The sequence below is a fragment of the Euleptes europaea genome, chromosome 9, assembly GCF_029931775.1.
Source record: "Euleptes europaea isolate rEulEur1 chromosome 9, rEulEur1.hap1, whole genome shotgun sequence".
Classification (NCBI taxonomy): domain Eukaryota; kingdom Metazoa; phylum Chordata; class Lepidosauria; order Squamata; family Sphaerodactylidae; genus Euleptes; species Euleptes europaea.
Window position 1 is genome coordinate 52,594,853 of NC_079320.1, and position 17,816 is coordinate 52,612,668.

Consider the following 17,816-nt stretch of genomic DNA (forward strand, 5'->3'; position numbering starts at 1 on the left):
AAAAGAATTCCGATGTATACTATAGACACATTCAACCTATTTTTGACATTCATTTTTAAATGTCAATAATTTTGGCAGCAATTAATATACTATAATGTATTTGGTGATAATACATAATTAAGGAGATTAGTGTTTTCCATGTTGCAAAATAGTACTTGATATTCAAATATGCTCATAGTTCTGTTGTGACTGTATAAGGCTACTTCTGTTGAAATAATACACTTTCTTTTGTTTATGACAGATTTGTTTTCTGATTTTAACTATTATTTTTCCTTCCTCAGATAGCCAAATCTAAGATAACACACTATCATAGCACAGTGTGCAGCAATATGCAGCTCTCTCTCAAGTACCGGGTATATCTTGTAGTAAATTAAGGTTTTAGACTCTCAAATTCCATAAATATGCCAAATGGTACAATTGTATATGCTGAGTTATAAAATATGTATTTTATGTTGTTAAAGCAGTAACACAAAATTTAAGTTTGATAGAAAAGTAAATATTGCATATATCTCCATTTTTCTTTAGAAATTCCACCCACATCCCCAAACCCCTCCCCCCTCCCCCCATGGCTTCAACATTTCAGGAAATCTTACACCTCTAGTGAAGGTTGCTCCCAACACTTTGGTGTCAGGTTGCAATATTTGTCACCCACATTCAATGTTGTGAAAACATCCCGAACTAATTACACTGCTGGGTTTTAATGTCTGCTCCGTTTTTCCAATGTTTATGCACCCATCTACCTCAAATGCTATATTCTACTTTGATTAGGAAGTGAAATTAATTTTTACACATTTCTTTAATTTGTATTCTGTTTCCCAGTTTCTTTTGCACTGATCTTAAAATGCGGAGTTTTCACTATAAATACAGCCCATGAACGTGCAACGAAAAGCAAGGTCATTATTTTGCATGTGCAAATACAGTAGAGCCTCTTTCATCCAAAGGCTAAATGGGCTGGGGGGGAATCCAGCATTTTTGGACAATGAGACCTTTGTACACCAACATACTTTCATCCAGTCCCCAAACATAGTGGTTATTACACTGTAAACAGAATGCTTCTTAGCTCTTTTCAGCACTTATACTGAAGTAGCCACAATGGCTTCTTCACAAGTAGGCTATAATGAGGGCTAAATCAGAATAAAACCACAGCCTTAGCTGATACACCAGGAATACTATATAAGCCTGTTGGTTTTTGTGGACCACTAGAAAAGAGAGATCTGCTGTAACTACTTTCCCTCTCCGTTGCTTTGGCAAGAAACATATGTTAACCCCTTCCCACAGCAAACAAGCACCACTTCTATAACCATTCATCTAACCTACCATCTGATACTTTGGGCATTGTTACTATCAATATATATATCTAATTCCCATATGTGCCCCCTGCCTGTGGATACTTAAATCCGTAGATGTGGGCACACTTCCCCCACTGGTGTGGGAAGGGAAAATGAGGTGCCACTTGCAAGTCCTTGCAGGTTCCCTACTGAGCAACTGGGCTCAACCCGGCAGCTAGCACCACACAACTGGGCCATAGTTTTCCCAGGTAAAGACTGCCAGGGGTAGGAAAGGAGGGAAAACTCAAGACAGAGGTGACTGATAAAGAAAGGTTGGCTGGTGGGTGGGAAGGAGAGAAGGAAGCAGGAAAAGGGGACCTACTATGGGGAAATGTCAGGGAAGGGAAAGAGGAAATAGAGGAGGGGATATGGGGGTGCCTCATGTAAATGCTTGTGAGTCGTCTGCTTGTTCATAACTTCCATCAGCTTTATTCTCAGAAGCACTTTTTTTTCTTTCACAGTTTTCATGGAATGTTGATTTAGTGATAGCTGCTAACATTTTTCAGCACAGACGTAGATAGACAGAGCTGCTGCTTTTCATTCAAATGAGCTTTTATTATTCCATTGGGTTGGATCCAACCAGCTCTTCTGATGATAAAAGGAGGAAAGGTCCCCTTTGACTACCAAAAGGTCTACGCTGAGAATCATAAGACTTGCATGAACTAAAGCCATGTGGGATGGGGGAGAGGGCTGTGGTAAGGAAGGGATTGGCCAAGTGTAAAAGCTGATGGGATCCAACTCATTGCATACATTTAAATGGAACACACTATTAGAATTATACTCTTCCCTATTTCTGCTCACTTTTCCTTTATGAATTACCAGTCTGGTTGAACAACAAAATGTGTCTTATGCCTCTTCAACATTTGTCATATGAAAACAGATATCCAATTAAATATAGGGAAGGAATGGCTTCTTACAACAACAATAATAATTGCAATAATCATGTAATAAAATAAAAGAATGATCTAATTCTAAAAAGGAGGAGATGCTTTCATGGGATTCAGTAGCTGGCACACCCTTTTAAGAATTTCCTCTCCTCAAATCTTGGAAATCAAATCTCATGTACATTGCTAACAACCATCTGATTTGCCTGACCAAGGGGGCAGAAGAGGCAGATGTTGCCAGGAATGGTGTGGGAGTGGCAGCAACTGTACTGGTCCAACTAACGTTGTTAGACAGTTCATCTGCCAGCTGAGTGGGTACATTTGGAAGAACATGTTCTCTAGTATAAGCCATAATAGCTATCGATGCTGCAATGCTAGGAGCACTTTCTTGAGAATACCATGACTTCTGCTTAAGAATGTCACGCTTTGAATATCATAACATCTGAGTAAACCTGCTTAGGATTGCTCCCAAGACAACCTCCGTGTATTCCCCTGATGACCATAGGCTGGTGGAAAATAATAAGTGACGCTTGTTTTGAGCTGGCCCATTAGAACTGAGTACTGGGCTTTAGGAACCTTTGATCTAATTCAATTAAAACAATTATTATTTAGAAAAACAAAATGCCACTTGCCCTGAATATACACCAACAATTGAAACACATACCGAGAAAACAAGTATTGTACCTACAAACTGAATGGATTTGGACATGATTTTGAAGGTGTTGTTCATAATTCATGGATATTCTACATGAAATAAAAGCATTACTAGGCAAGCTATTGTCTAAAGAGGGGATATCAAAAGGCTGCAATGCACCTTCTGAAGGACAAAACCCCATTATTGCCTATTTCTAATTTTATGCTGCAATCCTAAGGACAGTTTCCTGGGAGTCAACCCCACTGGATAGACCTTAGCAGGATCCTTAGTAGACCTGTTTAGGACTGCTCTCTCAGAGTTCCATGTGTATATATGACACAAGAACTAGCAATGAGAGAGTTCAGTGCTCTTGTTGCCTATTTCCTATTGATCACTCTTCATTATAGAGCCTGCATTTCATTGCCAAGTAAGTTAGAAATGTACCATGTAAGATCATTATGAAGATTATAAGTACATGGCTGTTCCTTGTTTCTTTAGGCCATTTCAAGCATCCAGATAAGTATCTCCTGGGACTACTTCAACGAGGAACACTTTCAATTAAAAGTGCTGAAAGATAGCTGGCAGTTTAATTTAAATTCTCAGAACTTTCACAGAATTCTCATTAAAGCAAGTTATTTGCTTACAGTTTTTCTCTTTAGAACAACATGTGACAAATTTAAACACAAAATCAAAATCATCAAGCTGGAAGGGGGTACTAGGTATCAGTAAGGTTTTTTTTAGGCAAGTTCATGGAGTAATGGACTTCTGGATATTGAGTTGTGTAAGAACCCAGCTAGCAAGGCTGGGTAGCATATAAACTGAAGGTAGTCTCCAAAATAATTTTGTGCAATTGGTGACTTCGTTCAGGACTTTAGGACTAATTTCAGGCAAAGATCTTTTCCCAATGCAAATCAGCTAAAGTAGAATTTTGAACTGTGGCTCCATAACTGCAATTGTGAGGGGAAATAATGGGCTGCAAATAGTAATTAAGGGCCATGGTTTACAGCCATGGTAGCCAACCTTTTCTAGCAAGTGTGCCACACATCAAATTCAAAGCAATAATGACATTGAGGTTCATAATTTCCTCCTTGCAATCTGGACTGGGATGAACTTTGGTGATTTGTAGTTTTCCAGTATCATCCGTATGGACATCTGGTGCTCTGGAAACCACAAGTCCAAGTTCACTGGCATTGGCGTTGGTGCCACAGAAGTATACTAATGTGTGCAAGGAGGGAGGGAGGGAGACCTCCAAGGAAGCCTTTCTGTTCCTGTGAGTGACAGGATCTGAACTCAGCTGGGAATCAACCAAGCAGTTTTCCGTTTTTTTTAAACACCTTGGCCAGAGTGGCGTAGTGGTTAAGAGCGGTGGACTCTGATCTGGAGAACCGGGTTTGGTTCCCCACTCCTCCACATGAGCCGCGGAGGCTAATCTGGTGAACTGGATTTGTTTCCCCACTCCTCCACATGAAGCCAGCTGGGTGACCTGGGGCTAGTCACAGCTCTCTCAGCCCCACCTATTTCACAGGGTGTCTGTATTGGGGAGGGGAAGGGAAGGTGATTGTAAGCCGGTTTGATTCTTCCTCAAGTGGTACAGAAAGTCAGCATATAAAAACCAACTCTTCTTCTTGCCAAGCCCTGTTCTGAATCAAACTGTTTGAGGAAATGTTTGCATCACTAATTCAAAATATGAGATCATGCCACCATCATGCATATCCCCCCAAAAATTGTAGGCAGCCATGTTTGTTCATTAGAGGGAAAAAGCCCCACTCTATGGTAATATATTTATTAGGGCCAAATAACCACAAAATAGTGACTGCTGCAAAACTCTAGATGTTAAGAAAAAGAAAAGGGGGCAGTGTGGAGAAGAGAGAGAGAGAGAAAGAAAAAAGCCGTTGCTGGCAGAAAATGCGGTAGAGGCCCATATTGCAATATGTCACAGTTTGAAGATGGTGACTCAGGATGCTCTTTGCAGACTAATTAATTGTGCCTAGTGCAAAATATCACAGGTTGCACCAAAGAATACTGGAACGAAGAAGAAATGGCCTCTGTTCTTTAGAAACATAGAAGCCGGCAGTCACTCAAATCTGTCTCTGACACAACACATACCGCATATTTTCAGACCTTTTCCATCGGCGGCTGCTATCTGGAACTCCCTCCCAAGAGACGTTTGCTCTTTCGCAGCTGACTTTCAGGAGTATATGCCCCCTGCTCCCCCATCTTTATAAAGTAGTTTAGTTAACGACTGGGCTACTGCTTTATTGTTGCTTTAATATTTCGATCGTTTTAGCAGCCAGGCTGTATTGTAGGCTTTGAAGATCCGAGTTAGAACAAAAAACATGATTTACTATTAAAAAACAACACAAGCTTCTGTCATGCAGTTTTGCCCAGTTTACTGAGCTGAGGAGCAGACAGCAGGAAACGAGAGGAAGGCTGAGCTTATGTACACGTGCTTGGAACTTAGCTCCACTGAATTCAGTGGGCCTTCGTTCTGCGTAACTAAACTATGCATTTTGACCAGCCTGAAAGGAGTACATGCCTTTGACTCTTCTGGCACAGCCTGGCCTGCAGGCCTTCCTGCCTCCATTAAGGTGCGCAGCAACCTTATGCGCCGCTTGTAGCACCGGTGCCTTTCATCAAGTGTGGTAATCAAATTCTAAGCAGACAGGTTATGGAACAACAACAGGAAAAAACATAACCAGCATAAAACTGCACACGTCTGTCTGCAATACTCCTCTGGATGTAAATGTAAATGTTTATTGATACGGCACCAGCCAGACAACAATAAATATATACTCTTATAAAATACAAAGTTATAAGGCACCTGGCATACTCATAATAACAATATAAAACATAGCGAGATTAATATTCATTTAAGTTTCCGAGGCCCACTCTACGAGTGTCTTACAAAGTGTGTGTGTAAAGTGCTGTCAAGTCGCAGCCGACTTATGGCGACCCCTTTTGGGGGTTTTGATGGCAAGAGACGAACAGAGGTGGCTTGCCAGTGCTTTCCTCTGCACAGCAACCCTGGTCTTCCTTGGTGGTCTCCCATCCAAATACTAACCAGGGCTGACCCTGCTTAGATTCTGAGATCTGTCGAGATCAGGCTAGCCTGGGCCATCCAGGTCAGGGCGTCTTACAAAGGAATGCACAAAATTTAGCAACCTGCTTTGTGACTGAGGCATCCCCCTCCCAAAGTAAGTACTTGGTTTTTCCCTCTTCAGAGCTAGCGGTAGTTTTTTTAAGTGAGGGAACTATGAACTTATATCTACCTTCTCAAATCGCTGAAGGTAGGGCTGCGCATCTTGCCAGCGTAAAGGCTGCTCCTCTGGATGAACCACCATACTTGAGTCTGAGAGCTACCTTATAGGAGGTTGTTTCCAACCTACGCTTTTGCATTACTTCCGTAACCTTGTTATGCTGTGGAGTTTCACCCAGATTAAAACGAACCTGGACGCCTTCCTGACTCACAACCCCGTGGCCCTACCCACATACAAGTTTGAAAAATTAAATACACTTCCAACCCTGGGCATAAAAATGTGTGGCACTACGTAGTTGCCCCTTTTTATTTCAAGCGAATCACGGCACCCAGGAGGATCGGCCGAACACCAGGATTAGCACCAGCCCTGGTTTTCCAGTTCCAGAATGCCCTTCACTGAAGACAGACTTTTCCTTTCCGTTTTCTTGGCCAGACATATTGACACCTACAAAGTGAAGGCTGTACCTGGACTACACAGCTCAAGGTTACAAATAAGGCCCCTCATCCTCCCTTTCTTCCAAATCCAAAATTTTGAAGCTGGCAAAAAGATCCAACCCTCAGCCCGAGCATGTACTACAAAGGAAATGCAGGCTAACCCCTTTGTCCTCTGGTTAGTCAAGGCCCGGCCCCTTGGAAAGACTCAGTGGCAAATCTCCCTTTGAAGAGAAACCACTGTATCCTAAGCTACCCCGGGACTGCCAACTAAATGCTTGCACCTCACCAAAGACTTCTTAATATTGTAACAGCCCTGTGAACTCGAGCCCTTTAGTCCAGAAACCCTACGGAAGAGGAGTATGGTCACCGAGGGGGAAATATTCATAGAATCATGCAATCCTAGAGTTGGAAGGGACCACCGGGGTCATCTAGTCCAACCCCCTGCCCAATGCAGGGAATTCACAAGCACCTCCCCGCACACCTCCAGCGACGCCCTCCTCCATGCCCAGAAGATGGGCAAGGTGCCCTCCCTCTCGTGATCTGCCGAAGGTCATTCTGCACATGCTCACGCACTCTCTTGTTTAAAATCCCTCCGGGAGACCCAGAGCACAATCCCAACCCCCCCACCCCGGCCACGCTGGTCGCCCCGCCCGAATGCCACCGAAACCCGGCACAAACCGCCGAGGCGTCCACCCGACCTCCCCTCCCGCAGCATCCTCAATCAATCAAACAATCATTTATTTGCAGTCACAGACCATCAAGTCAAGCAAACTCGCCCAGTTCAACAGTACGGGATAGAAACAAACACAACACCATCCAAAGGGTGAAACCGCCGCATCCTCCAAGCCGCCTCCGGACCCCGCCGGCGCGCCGCCCACGCCCCCTTCTCCCTTTCCCGACCTTCCCTAGCACCGCGCGTCCGGGACCCCTGCAGGCCGCCCCCTCCCCTCCCCTCCCCGCCCCGACCAGCCCCGTCCCCCAGCGCGCGCGGCCCCTGCAGCAGCTCACCGCGGGCTGGCTCCCCTCCTCGGCTGCAGCCGCCCTCCTCAGAGCCGGCCGCGGGGCTGCCGGCGGCTGGGGGGGGGGGCGGCCGGGCTCTGCGGCGGGACGCGGGGATGCCGCTCCGCCCCGCCCCGCGCGCGCGCTTCCCCCTCTCCCCCCTTCCGCCGAAATGCGCACCGCACCGTCCCCTCGCGCGGCAGGCGCAGCCGCCCGGCTCCGGCGTGCAGAAGTAGGTCAGGGCGGCACTGAGCATGCTCCGGGCCGAGCCAGCCTGCCGGGCACAATGAGCTGCTTTCCCTGCCAGGGTGCGGCGAAGGGCACCCAGACCTGTGCGGCGGGGGGGGGGCGTGGCGGGGGGGGGAGAGGAGGAGGAGGAGAGGGCCAGCCATGAGGAAACCCTCTTGGGGGGTCGTGGGGGGGGGGGTCGGAGGGAAATCCCAGGAGCGGCTTGCAATGATGTACGGTGGCGCAAAGTTCTTAGCTGGACCAAACGGGGTTGACCTGCTGACGCTTGGAAAGCAGGTTGCAATGTCGTTTGGATTCAGCCCGAGGCGAGAGGTCACCTTCAATACCCCCCCCCCCACCGGTCGTTTCATTTTTGGTTCGCAGGAGTCCTCAAACCTATGGCTCGAATTGCAAACCGCTTGCTGAAACATAGGCCGTTTATAGAAAATAATGTATAGGCCATTTATAGAAAAGAGCAAGAGTCCAGTAGCACCTTCAAGACTTACAAAAATATTTTCTGGCAGGGGATGAGCTTTCGTGAGCCACCGCGTGAGCTGTGGCTCACGAAAGCTCATCCCCTGCCAGAAAATATTTTTGTAAGTCTTGAAGGTGCTCACGCTGTGGCTCACGCGGTGGCTCACGAAAGCTCATCCCCTGCCAGAAAATATTCGTATTAGTCTTTAAGGTGCTCCTGGACTCTTGCCCTTTTCTACTACTGCAGACAGGCTAACACGGCGACCCACTGTGAATAGGCCGTTGATGCATGGGAGGTTTTGCCTTGGATTTGCCACTCTCTAGAGGCCCAGGTTGCCCATCCAAATTCTCCCAACTCAATAATAAGCCCCCCCCCCCGTGCAGAGTAACTCAATAATAAGTCCCCATGCAGGGTTTTGAGAATTCGGATGGGGAAAATGTGCACCTAGAGAGCAGCAAATCCAAGGCAAAAGCCTCCCGTGCATAAATGGCCATAATGAATGGTGAAGCGTTTCTGAAAAGCCACCCTGTTTACTGGGATATTGTCCATGCCGGGATTTCCAGTTTTCCCCTTGTGCCAATTGCTTAAGGGGGGGCAGGGGGAACACAGGCAAAAATCATCAACCACCTGACACCAAATTTGGGGGGACATACTTGTGCCTCACTAATCATTTGGGCGAAAATGCATCGTCGCTTTAGCCTCCTTTATTCCCTGTTTCAGCCAGGATTCAGCCAGGATCGAACACACATTCGGCGAAACACATAAATTAGATCCTGGCTGAATCCTGGCTGAAACAGGGAATAAAGGAGGCTAAAACGACCGTGCGTTTTCACCCTAAGAGAGCAATCCTACACAGGTCTCCTCAAAATCCTCCTCATGTCTGAGTAATGGGCTTACTCCCAATAGAGTATTTTTAGGATTGCACGGGAAGTCTCAGTGGTCCACATTTTGTTATAGTTTGTTGCTGCTGGCTGCTGCCCCTGTAATTCCATTATCCTCCTGTTCCAGCCTTTACCATTACAGACTACCATTTCAGTGGCATTCTCCTTACAGTGCTGCTGCTTTGCTCTGGACAACCCTTTTCTGTTCATTGGGCTATCATCTCTGCCTTTGCATTCTGAGCTGAATGCTCCATTTTACTGCAGCCACCAACCCCCAGTCTTATTCTGAGAACAGTCATTTCATTTCACATGCCATGGTTTTAATAAGAACCGTTAGGCCTAGCCTCTTTGTAATACATTTAACTTAATAACTTCGTCATTTTACTGTAGGCTGCGTAATTACCTTTTAGGGATTGTTCTACTTTCCGTTTCAAGGGGGAGCTGTGTTGTTCTGCAGTAAAACAATAGGGTGCTTTCACACATGTCGAATAATGGACTTTCAATCCACTTTCAATGCACTGTAACAATTGTTGGCGAGTGGATTTTGCCATTTCGTCAAATTCAGCTGCAAAGTCCATTGAAAGTGGATTGAAAGTGCATTATTCGGCATGTGTGAATGTGCCCTTAGACTGAAGTCCAGCAATCACATTTGAGAGCATCAAGACTCATGAAAGCTTATACCCTGAACATTTTGTTGGTCTCTTAGGCCTTTTATGCATGGCTGTTTCCCTCATGGTCACCCCCCACATACACTACTTCGGGTCTTTGTTTTGATTATGCATGCATTTTCTGTCAGGTCACCTCGCTCTCCCCGTGCATTTCTGTGCATCTTTTCTGCTCTGCAGATGTGGTGACTGAACCATCAAGCATGGGGCAGTGCCCCATGGAAGCCTGGCAGCCAGGGGTTCTTTCATGACACATCAAAACAGCTTTTTCAGGGGCTTTGCCGTGTGCTCTTGGATTAATGAGCCCTTAATCCCTTAAATTCAGTCTGCATGGCTGCGCACAAAGGCCTTCTACAAAAGAGACAGGGGGAAGCTGAAGGTGGGGAGGGGCCGTGGCTCAGTGGTAGAGCATGTGCTTGGCATGCAGAAGGTCCCAGGTTCAATCCCCGGCATCTCCAGTTAAAGGGACTAGGCAAGTAGGTGATGTGAAAGACCTCTACCTGAGACCCTGGAGAGCCTCTGCCGGTCTGAGTAGACAATACTGACTTTGATGGACCAAGAGTCTGATTCAGCATAAGGCAGCTTCATGTGTGTTCATGTGTTCAAGATGTATAAATCTAGTGCATTTCAAACCATATGCGTAAGTTTCCATTGTATTTAGAGAAATGGCTGACTGTGTCCTTAGATCACCAGGAAGCATCCCAATAAGTGTCAGGGTGTTACAGCGGCTATTCAGGAAGTGTGAAAGTGTCAACTGTTGTTGCCAGTTGTATGGAAATGGGGCTGCTCCATGTCAGAAGCAAAATTCTATGAAAAGCTTGGGCCTTTCTCTTTCCTTCATAGTCCACAATATATAAATGGAAAATGCAACAAGAGTCCAGTAGCACCTTAAAGACTAAATATGTTTACTCCAGCGTAAGCATTCACATCTTTGAGGTGACTCAGGACTCCCGTTTATTTTGCTGCTTCCTGGCTACCTATTTGGAAGTATAGAAATGTGTAAGAGAAAAAGCAGCTGTTAATAGTAAAAGGATATAAAAAGATTTTGTTGATGTCTCCAGCTTGTTTCTACTGCTCTTCTGTGGTGTATTGTTTACCAGTTAAGAAGGCCACATTAAAAAACGGCAGCCATAGATCATTAGCTTTGGCATCAGGGTTGCTTGCCACATGCGGCATAATCAGAATATTCAACATTATGCTACTTCCATGGAAACAATTTGGTATTGTCTGCCGTCAAGTAAAATAATAGCATACAAAATGCAGTGGTGAACTGCATTAGAACGAGTGAGTGAGATACAGGACATGCTATGTAACCTTCAAAAGAGTCAGTCTTCCTGTTGTCAGGGAAAGCAACCAAATTATTCATGAGTTTGAGGGAGAAAGAGATGAAATGTGTAGACTGGAACTTGTCAAAACAATAGCAGGGGTAAATCATGGCTCCATTCTTTGATATCAGGGTTCTGTCCTGTTAAAAAAAAATCACAGAAGGAGGATTTTAAGAATACCACTACATTATTTGCAGTGTTGCAATTCAGTCCTCCAGTTAAGCCTGATAGGCAGGATAGGATTTCTAGTCAACAATATGCTGATGGGAATAATAATGCTGGCATAGCAAAAACCCTTGCACCAGTGGGAGGCTGCTTCTGAAACCCTGGAACCTGCAGGGCACGTGCAAGGTGGTAAAATTATGGAGGAAAAATGGGCTGCACCGCTCCAGACTATAGGAATTGGACCACAGTTTGGAATGTGTTAATTATCCCTCCAAACAGAAAATCAGCCCAGCAAGCAGAGAATGGAAGCTTTCTCCTTGCTGTGCTAGCTTTCTGTCTGCATGGAGTTATGTTATATATTAAAAAAATCCTAATTGGAACCCACCAGTTTCAGGGATGCAGCCCATATTACATTTTCCTGCATGGGTAAAGCACACTTCAGCCAGTACAAAGAGGAAAACCACTTGGGGGTGTGGAAGGGGAGGAGTGGAAGGTAGTTGGGACCCTATGCTAATTTGGTGGTTGATCCCACCTCCTTGATGGTGTAATATTACACCTGCAAAAGAGATGGTGTACATTAAGAATATTTCCATTGGAATCAGTGGAGAGTATACAACATTTGCCCCTCCCATCTCCTTCATTTCCATTGCCAGCACCACAATGGAGATCATGCAACACACATCTAGGTAACTCTGGGCATATGTGAGAACTTTGGTGATGGGAACTTTGGTGGAAAGAAGTATTTTGCATCAATGGGACTTCCAGGGATCACAGATCACATATAGTAAAATATATAGCACTGGACTACGTCACTCAGCCCCATGTCTAGAAAATGAGGAGCACATAACTGGTGATGGGGAACTGTAGAGATGGGGCAGTTTGTACAAAGGGAGCCCCACCGCAGACAAAAAAAACACATAACACCAAGGAGAACAAAAAACAATGGGTAAAACCTTTATGATTTTTTTAAATCCTTGGGTATCTGGCCCAAAATTCCAGACACCAGTTGTCAACAGAAGGGTTAAATCCAGCCACTGGGCAGCAAGGACAAAGCATTATACACAGGAGAATGTAAAGGAGCAGGGTACACATGAACACATGAAGCTGCCTTACATTGAATCAGACCCTTGGTTCATCAAAGTCAGTATTGTCTACTCAGAACGGCAGTGGCTCTCCAGGGTCTCAGGTAGAGGTCTTTCACATCACCTACTTGCCTAGTCCCTTTAACTGGAGATCTGAAATGTTGGGGAAATCAGAAATGTTGGCAAAAAAACATTGGGGGATTAAAACTCCCCCAAATAACAGAAGCAATACCTGTAGCTTTAAGAAAAGTGTGCTCTCTGAACTCTGTGGCTGTTGGGGATTGCTAAGCAACTACAACAATATTGCCAAGTCTTCCAAGCCTTGGTTTATATGAATTAAAGCCATGGGGAGGGGGGGAGAGCAGGAGTGGACTAGGAAGCTAGAACAGCCCTGAAAAAGGCCCTGCCCCCACCCTCCAGTGTCATGACCCCTGATGGAACAGGATTTAACAAGGACAGGCCCAGTGGCAACTACCAGAAACTCACTACCCATACAACTTAGCCTGGCCCAGTAGTGGAGGTCACCATGCCACTGAGCCCAGGGCTGCATTGGAGGACACTGTGCAACTGGGTGAGACTTTGCCTGGGGAGAAGCTGGCAGGGGGATAGAAAGGAAACTAAAGATAGGGGGAGTGAAGAAAGGCAAGTGGACTGGTGGGTGGGAAAGAGAAAAGGAAGTAGGAAAAAGGAAAGGATCTATAAGGCCATTTATGGCTGGTAATTAGCAGCGCGTTCCAGGCTGAAGTGCCCCGCAGCTTTTTTTGAGTCTTGCACGTTGAACCGTCACATGAAGTGAATGTGAAGCTGGTGCATACCTTATTAGCATTTCTTAAGAGCCCCTTTAACGCGACCTTTTGTGTTTGCTCTGCCCTTGCAGTGAAGAATCCCCTCAAAGAAGCATGCAAAATTCACAGCCGCTCATTAGCTATGCAAACGGAGGTTGCTAATGGAAGGAACAAAGGAGCTGGTGAGTGGGGTGGTGGTGGAATTTCTCCTTTTGCGTAGGACTGTGAATAAGCATTTTAAAGGTCGCATTTAAAAAAACAGCTTTGAGCGAGCATCAAAATTGACCCAGCATAAATGGCCTAAGAGTTTCCAGAGAAGAGAAAGAAGAAATAGTGAGGGAGGAGAAAATGAGATTCCCTCCACAAGTCCTTGAGGGTCCATCACTTGTAAGACTCTAAAACCTTTATATATAACAGGGGTCTCAAAACTGCAGCTCCAGAGCCGCATGCGGCTCTTTGGCCCGTTGAGTGCGGCTCTCCAAACTTGGTTCGGAGCCCCTGCTCTTGTGCCCGCTTGCTCCAGCAGCCGGGCTGCGGAGCCGGCTTGCCTGAGAGAGCGAGAGAGAGCGGGTGAGCAGGCGCGCTGTCTCTCCCCCCCCCCCGGCCGTGGAGAATGGCCGGGTCCCCCTTTCCCTTGCCCTCAATGGTTGGGAGGCTAAAGCCTCCCCTCCCCTCTAGCCGCGCAATTGCTGGGCGGGCGGCTCGGTGGTTCCTGCCCCCCCTCCGCCTATCAGCTGTTGGGCGGGGCAGGCTTCCTTTGGTAGACCTGGCCTCCGGCTGAGTCCCATTGGGAGGCCATGTCTACCCACTGGCTTTCTTGGCGGTAGACCTGGACTCCGAGGAGGGGAAAAAGTCCCCCTTCAGAGGCCAGGTCTACCCATTGGCTTCTATGGGCCTCCGGAGGCCAGGTCTACTGCCAAGAAAGCCAATGGGTAGACCTGGCCTCCCAATGGGACTCAGCCGGAGGCCAGGTCTACCAATAGGTTTTTATGGTGGTAGACCAGGCCTCCAGAGGACGACTCCGGACGGGGAGGGGGAAATGGCAGGGACTTACAATTTAATTTTTATCAATAAATAAGATCACTGTTAAGTATGATATCAAGTTTTATTCAGTGTACCTATAGTTTAATTAAGACTTAAAACTTTAATTAAAGTTTATTAAGTTAATAAACAGTGTACCTACCTATATAGTTTAAGTTTAAGAAATTTGGCTCTCAAGAGAAATCTCAATCATTGTACTGTTGATATTTGGCTCTTTTGACTAATGAGTTTGCCGACCCCTGATATATAACAATCATTCCTTCCAGTGAAATATAGGATTGGATTAAAGGTGCTTTTTGAAAGAAAAAAAAGCAATACTTTTAATATCAAAAAGATTAATTAAAATATTATTCAGTTTTACACTGGAGAGAAATTATAGTTATTGATTTGTATTTCCAGCCAATTTTTGGGTAGTTCTGATGCATTTCTCTTTTTAAAAGATACACCAGACTAGTGTAAACTCTCATTGAAGGACTTGGGCCAGCCTCAGGCCAAGCCTTGATTTTTTAAAATGATATAAGCTTGCCACCTGCTGGTGATGCTATGTAAGGTTTCTTTTTAAAGAAAATTGATTAAAAAATACATTATGAAAACTCTTCTGCCCTCCTGTTCACCATATTAAGGACTTGAGTATGCTTGTCATGTTCACACAGGGACAATGCATGAAACATTAATGTGTACATTTTCAATGCGTACATTTTTAATTTATGCATTGGTTTTATTTTGTTAATGCACTCTTACCTATTTTGTGTCCTTGTAACTTGTCGCATTGAGTCCAAGCCAATAAGGTGGGGGATAAATACTCTAAATAATTAAAACACCCCCAGAAAATGTGGAGCAAGACACTGAGAGAGTGATAGCTGGAGTTCTCCCAGTCAACCCAGAGGGCATGTCCCACACATCTCAATACCCAGATGATGTTTTACAACAACTATCCATCTTGCCCTTCTTGGCAGGTAGATCGAATGGTTAGAAATGCAGCTCTGTTCTCTCTGATCTCTTGGTGCAATTTGCGGCTCTCTTTTCTTTGAAAACAAGTGTCTGTCAGGATCCCAGGGATTCCCTAGTGCTCTTCAAAGCACTTTATATTTCTGGGGCCTGACAAGGGATATGTCTTTTCTGACATTAATCAGAACACCCAGTCCCCTGTAAGGTAGAAAACAAAAGAAAGCAGCATAGGAGTGTATCATGAAGCAGTGGCTTCCATGTTTGAGTATAAGGGGCTTCTCAAAGCACACATTGTTTTTCAGCAAAAAGCACCTACATATCTAGTTAGATGGTTCTACACATGAAATGTTTATTTGTTACAAATAATTAAATGTGCCTATACGCTAAGTATATACATACTTGTTTGTGTGTGTGCAAAGTGCCGTCAAGTCGCAGCCGACTTATGGCGACCCCTTTTGGGGGTTTTCAAGGCAAGAGACTAACAGAGGTGGTTTGCCAGTGCCTTCTTCTGCACAGCAACCCTGGTATTCCTTGGTGGTCTGGTCTCCCATCCAAATACTAACCAGGGCTGACCCTGCTTAGCTTCCAAGATCTGACGAGATCAGGCTAGCCTGGGCCATCCAGGTCAGGGAACTGGAAGCCAGTGTAGCTGTAGAATTGGTGTTATATGTTCATTCAACAGGATCAAGTAAGGACCTTAACTGCTTCCTTTCATTGTATTTATTGAAGCTTCCAAACCATCACATTAACACGTTGCAATTAGGGATGCCGTCAGCTACAGGCAACACTTGCAAAGTATGCTGAACCTGCTCATGAACAGCCAAACTACTCAACCAAAAACCGGCTGCCTGCTCACAATTAGCAAGCAGAATGTGAACCAAACTGCATCCCTGCATTGAGATTCCTTGGTTGTGGCAGTCTAATCTGGATGTTAATGTAGATAGATCAGCTTTCCATAGGATGGACGAGCTACAGTTGGTGAACCAACCAAAGCTGGAAAAAGGTATTCCTACTAAGTTCTGCCACCTGCCTCTGAAAAACAGTGAGGCATCCAGGAGCATTTCAAAACTATCTACCAGCTCCTTTAGGGAAAATGTAAACCCTTTCTAGACTGGGCTATATATCTGTTCCCATATCAGCTTTCTTTCCAACTCACAGCACTTCCATTTTGTATAGATTAATTTACAATTTATTTCTCTACTACCACTCCTTCACTGCCTCCAGATACTAATTCAACTCTTCTGCTGCCTCCCTGGATTTTGTGTGTGTGCCCTCTGCATATTGGTGATATGTGTGTAAAGTGTTGTCAAGTCACAGCTGACTTATGGCAACCAATAGGGTTTTTAAGGCAAGAGACATTCAGAGGCTGTTTGCCATTGCCTGCTTCCACGTCACACCCTTGGTATTCCATGGAGGTCTTTCATCCAAATACTTGCGGAGAGTGTGGGACTGGCCCAAGGTCGCCCAGCAAGTTTCCATAGTGGGGATTCAAACCTGGGTTTCCCAGACCCTAGTTCGGCACCTTAACCATTACACCATTCTGGCTCTCAGCATATTGGTGAAACTGTCTTTCACATCTCTGGCTCTTTCCACTACGAAGAGGAACTGATACAACAAAGTTACAGGTATCCTTAAACTCTTCCTCACAGGTGAAAATCAGCTTGGACAATATGATTCTGAGCTGGAGAGGAAAGTGTTCCACTACTTGTCTCCATTGCTAAGACCACTTAAGACATGGATTCTCAACAAGGGGGGAATTCCCCCGGGGGGGGGGATTTTAGGGTTCCAAGGGGGGGAATTGGGACCACTATTCAGCAAAGTGTGATGTCCTGTAGATTATGTACAATCTGTAAAATTGTAGTTTGTTTTCAATTTAATCTGTGACATTCAATAAAGTTTATGACTATCTTGGAAAGGGGGGAATTATATTCTGAACAATGGTGAAAGGGGGGAATGGAGCAAAAAAGGTTGAGAACCACCGATTTAAGAGCTTAAACCAGTGGCCACCACTTTTTAGAAAGGGCCCACTAGATGGAGCCAGTGCAAAAGTGTAGTGTAAAGAATGCTGTATTCCTACATTTGCAGTGAAAATGTATGGCTCTAGTAACAGTTGCTGTAGAAAAGTGTAAAATAGCAGTCTAGGCTAGGGAGAAAAGATTTTTCCCATTCTTGAGTTTCGGTGACAGCACAACTTTGCATTTTGCCTTAGATAATTCACTTTTTAGATGATTTTCCCTGCTGGAAATAAATTAAGCAGCATTGGCCCAATGCTTGGGAAATTAATTTGTATCCCATGAAAGAGTCAAACTATATTATTCTAAGAAACTGTAGGCCATAGTAACACTGCTTTTACAAAAGTAGCTGTCAAGTGCTGAAAATAATGATCCATTGTGGAAGGGATAAAATCAATGATTTATTTAGCAGCATGCTCGGTGAAATTAAAGGCACAGGTTTTGAATGTCAGTCTCTGAAGATTTTTCCACATGTTCTGCTTTCTCATAGACTTGGTTCAGTTTCTTCCCTTATAAGTTCGGCCAACCTCTGGAACCCCTAAATAAAAGAACAATGAAACATTTTTAAATACTAAAGAAGAGGTGTCATAGGTCATCTTGAGAAGAATGAACTCATAATGCATACACACAGCCTTGTCACTGTCTTCTTTCAGCTTCTTACACTTGAAGATAA